General features: G+C 44.0%; 1 long non-coding RNA gene across 5 annotated transcripts in view; it reads left to right on the forward strand.

The window, feature by feature from the left end:
• LOC108263688 (uncharacterized) overlaps window positions 1-5,016 on the forward strand; it is a 33,630-nt gene that overhangs the window by 26,390 nt on the left and 2,224 nt on the right. For all 5 annotated transcript variants that reach the window (XR_008396128.1, XR_008396127.1, XR_001812229.3 and 2 more), the window contains one exon: window positions 4,220-5,016. This exon is cut by the window's right edge and continues 2,224 nt beyond it. This is a non-coding gene — a long non-coding RNA (uncharacterized LOC108263688). The remainder of the gene's footprint in view (window positions 1-4,219) is intronic.

The raw sequence follows: 5,016 nt of genomic DNA on the forward strand, positions 1-5,016 counted from the left end.
GCAGTCTCACACACACAGGAAGGGGGGGGGGACGGACGTCGAGAGCGAAGCTACACATAATGAGTAGTTTGGGTTATTAAATGTTATTTAATTTTCTATTTATAGAATTAACTATTTAGTAAATCGCCTATTTACCCAGCTCTGGATTCTGATTGGTCAGGAGGTGTTGATGAGTTGTCTCTGACAGTAGTGCAAGTCACAGGTTTGTATTAATGCGCTCGTTCGAATGGGTTCTCGTGTGTGTAGTAACAGCCCATGCACAAGGTTTTGCACCGCAGCCAAGACACACGAACGGATTCAAATGAAGAAAATTAAATAAAAATACGTGGGCGAATGTTGGTATGTTTAACATGTAAGAAAGGAGTCTCCGGTGTCAGAGGTGAAGCTGTAACTTTTAAGTTTTCTGACGTTTTTAGGACGGAGGAGTTTTACACTTTGTGATTTCTCTGTAACACGACAAGCTGTGTTGTAGCGAAGTGTGTGTGTGTGTGTGTGCGTGTGCAAGACAAAGGTTACTGCTTTGTTAATCTATGTTTATAATCCACTGTCCTCATACAGTCGAGGAATTTCCCGGCATTATTGTGTGATGCATTGCTTACATTAAGTCTTTAATGAGTGCTTATGTCTCGCTCGCACTCTCTCTCTCTCTCTCTCTCTCTCTCTCTCTCTCTCTCTCTCTCTCTCTCTCCCGTTCTCTCTCACGCACACAGCATGTCCTGGAGCATGTCATGTAGTCCAGCTGAGACAATCAGGCTGTGTAAAGTTCACAAAATTATTGGCAGGTTTTTGGAATATTTCAAATAAAAGCAAACAAACTGTGGAAGAATATTCGGTTTTGAAAAGAAATCAAACCCTTAGACCATGACGGGGTTTCATGTTTATATGAAAAGATAAAGCAGTCCATCAAATGCTCAAATGTCACACGGAGACACCGGACTGGTCCATACACAGTGTGCTGAAATGCTTAAGACAGTATGGCGTGTACTGACGGTGGAACAGTCCGTCTCGGCTGAGAGGACTCGCCGACGTCCACTTCATTTCAGATGAATCCCTGCTCATATTAGAACGGTTCACATAAACAGAAACGGTATGATAAGACAGTGGAACAATCGATATGAGGCGGTCTTGGAAAACACTGTCGAAAAACACGTTCCTTTGACTGAAACATGATCTTTGCAGGAAATGAAAAAGCTTGTTGGGGCCGAACCTGGGCTTTCCAGTCTTTAATGAACAGTCCCAAAATATGGCAGGGAGATGTTTTTATTCTTGCCTTTAAAGATCATGCTGCGTGAGGTTTGACGAGCACTGTGGTCTGTCGGATCTTCCTAGCTACAGTCGGTTTTAGACGATCTCGCTTCAGCGATTTGGTTCTTGTCATACTTTGTGAAATAACAATGAAATGTTTCTGGAATTCTAGAATAAACCGTGGGATAACGTGAGCTCCCATGTCAGACTATACAATGGTGATGGACTGTGTTCTGCTTACGTCGTCAGTGAGCATAATCCGGACGTCAGCTGGTGCAGAAGACGGGCTCGTGCGAGCAAAAATGTTCTTCATTTGCCATCTTGAACTACTTAGCGTATTTCTGATGTCCTATCGGCTTGTCTCGTTTATGTTTTGCCGTCACCGCTAGCATATTTGTAGCGGTCCTGCTAGTTTCACGTCATCCTAGCGGTGGCGTGTAGATGAGCGTGGTAGCAGTTTTGGATCATCGTGTCGCTGCATGATGAAGTTCCTCCTGATTGATTCGGACGCATTTCTCTGTAAACTGTCGCACAGAATGTTCCTGTAAACCTTTTGAATTCATTCTGCTGCCGCCCTCATGAGTTCCCTCATCAATAAAGATTCTGTTCCAGAAGCAGCCACGCAAGCCCAAGCCATAACACGACCTCCACCATGCAGATCCGTTCTTTCTCTACACTTTCTGTCTTTGTCACTTTGGTAGAGGTTAATCTTGGTTCCGGAACTTTTGTGGCTCATGTCTGTACTTGTTTGCAAATCCCAATCTGGCTTTCTGAGTCTTACTGTGGATGAGTGGTTTGCCTCGTGTGGTATGGCCTCTACATGTCATCTGCTGGTGTCGGTCCACTGTGTTTTCTCAAGTCGAGAGTCGACGCAGCGTCTACCAAGAGGTTTTGGAGAACTTCATGCTTCCGTCTGCTGACGAGCTTTACGGAGATGCTGATTTCCTTTTCCAGCAGGACTCCGCACCTGCCCACGGTGCCAAAACTACTAGTAACTGGCTTACTGACCGTGGTATTACTGAGCTTGAACGGTCAACCGAATCTCCTGACCCGAACCCCATAGAGAATCTACGAGAGAGACCAGACCCGACAATACAGACGAGCCGAAGGCCGCTATCGAAGCAGCCTGAGCTTCCGTAACACCTCAGCAGCGCCACAGGCTGATCGCCTCCGTGCCACGCCGCATCCATGCAGTAATTCCTGCAAAAGGATTAAAACCCGGCCCGAGTGCATAAATTACCATACCTTTCAGAACGTCAACATTTCTGTATTATAAATCATTTATTCTAATATTGTGAGATACTGGATTTCTGTTTTCCTCGACCCGTAATCCGTAATCATCGACATTAAAACAAACACAAAAAACTGTTTGAAATATTTCACTTTGTGTAAAGAGTCTAGAATATATGAAATTCCCACTTTTTGAATGAAATTACGGATCGGTTAAGATTTAAGATGCACCTGTATGAGAGCTTAAAGAACATCGTGAAATGACTGCGGAGCCACTAAAATTGGCCCGATTATCCAAACGCACATGTTCGGGGCTGAGAAACAGTGTAAGAATCTGAACGTGTGCCAGACGGCATTACATTTCCATGATGTCCACTGCACCAAGAATGCAAACAGATCATCTTTAAACGGATGAAGGCTTCAAGCTGCTCGCGCCGTTGTACTACGGAAAGTTCCTTACAGGCGCATGACTTTGGCGACGCAAAAGTTTAACTCGTGCGCTAGTGACCGAGCGGCTAGAGCTTAAATCCCAGGACTCAGCCACTGTGTCAATAACTCCTCTAAATACGTTCATTTTAAACTCTTTTTCAGCATCTTGAAGGCTAGGTGTAGGACTGACTGTGTAGGAGTAACCAACAGTTCCAGATTATTCAGCTGCATAGCTTCAGCTCCGATCTCTTTAGTCTGAAGAGCTTTCCATATAAATATTTGTTTTCGAGCAAGCAGGCCTGTGAAGATTCTACTCTGAGACCAGGAAGAGGATGAGATGCCTCACAGAAGCTTGATGATGATCCGCAGAAGGCGTGGAGGATTATTAGGTCATTTCACCAGATGTGCAGTTTCATATTGTTTAGAAATCCTCATCTAGGAAATCCATTTTTGGTTCGAGCGAAATCCACGTGTTAGACATGATGTACTGCTACTGCGATGAATAAACCCTCCAGTGACCATCTTATAATATATTATAAATGTTAATAATAACGCCAGGCCGTGAACGCATTCAAAATGTGGGTCATTTCACAGAGATGAATGGATACCGGTCAGTAGGGTGATCCTTTATAGAAGGAGTCTCCAGTGTCGGAGGTAAAGCTGTAACTTTAAGGTTCTCGGTAACGTGACCAGCTGTGATTTTTTGACTCTGCTTCAAGAGAGAGAGGAACAATAGAGTCTGTGTAAGTGATGACAGGAACTAACGGTGCCATCTTTACAAAAGCACTCACGGACTGAAATTGGCTGTGTTCCTGGTTTTTTTTTTTTTTTTTTTATACAGGCTTTCAATCCGCTGAACGTAGTCCGAGCTCAGACAGTTGTACAGGGACGGCTCTCCAGAAAGAACATGGAGTCCACGTTAATAAAATATTACATGGAGGAGGAAGAAAATTAAAGACAGAAGCGTAACCACCGGCTACTGTTCAGTCCCATCAGTAGGTTTTTTTTTGTAGAATTTCTGCAGTTGTGAAGAAGTGTGTGATGCGTAGCACTCAACTTTAATTCATAAAGACTCAATGAGACAAATATTCAGTGTTAATAAAGCTAATGGGATTTTTAAAAATCTGATTAATATAAGTGATCGCTGAGCAAAAGGAGAAAACGATCTCTGCAGTTTATCTCTTTTTAAAATTTTTTTATTTATATATATATATATTTGTGTTTTGAAAGAAAATGTAAGATTTTTTTTTAATGATGATGTAACTGAATAAGAGTATGACCATCCATCCTTTTTCCATACCGCTTTTCCTAACAGGGCTGCGGGGAACCCGGAGCCTGGCCCAGGGGACTCGGGGCACGAGGCAGGGGACACCCGGGACAGGGTGCCAACCTATTGCAGGGCTCTCTCTCTGTCTCTCTCTCTCTCTGTCTGTCTGTCTGTTTGTCTCTGTCTCTCTCACACACACACACACAAACACACACTCATGTAGCAGGGACAATTTAGAGATGCCACTCAGCCTACAACCCATATCTTTGGACTCGGGAGGAAACCGGAGTACAGGGAGGAAGTCCTCAAAGCACGTGGACAACATGCAAACTCCGCACACACCGGGTGGAGGCGGGACTCGAACCTCACAACCCCAGAAGTGTGATGCTAATCGCTAACGTTCTACTATACTTAAGTACAAGTCCTATAAAATGTCATTCAAATATAGTAACAAAGTATAATTACTGGAAAATTTTGGGTTTTAGCAAAACAAACAAAAAAACCTACCACTATTAGCTAATTTTAATTATACAATCTCGTTAATCCACCGTAAACAGTCACCGAGTGTGGTTACGAGCCACACGAGGAAAAAGCAGCGAAACCGACATGCCACGTCCTTCTTCCTAAATTAGTGATGCTTAGCACAGACACCTACACGCGCACACACACACACAGACAGACGCAGGGCCTCCAATGTGCTGCTTCTTGTCCCCTGTGTTTACTGCCTTGGCAGAGTTCCACGTTAGGTTACGCTCACAGATGTGATCCTAAGCAGATGCGCACCCACCAGAAACGAAAACCCGACCAACTCATGTCTGAAACGTGGACCAGTGGACGAGTTACTC

The sequence above is a fragment of the Ictalurus punctatus genome, chromosome 3 (assembly GCF_001660625.3).
Source record: "Ictalurus punctatus breed USDA103 chromosome 3, Coco_2.0, whole genome shotgun sequence".
NCBI lineage: Eukaryota > Metazoa > Chordata > Actinopteri > Siluriformes > Ictaluridae > Ictalurus > Ictalurus punctatus.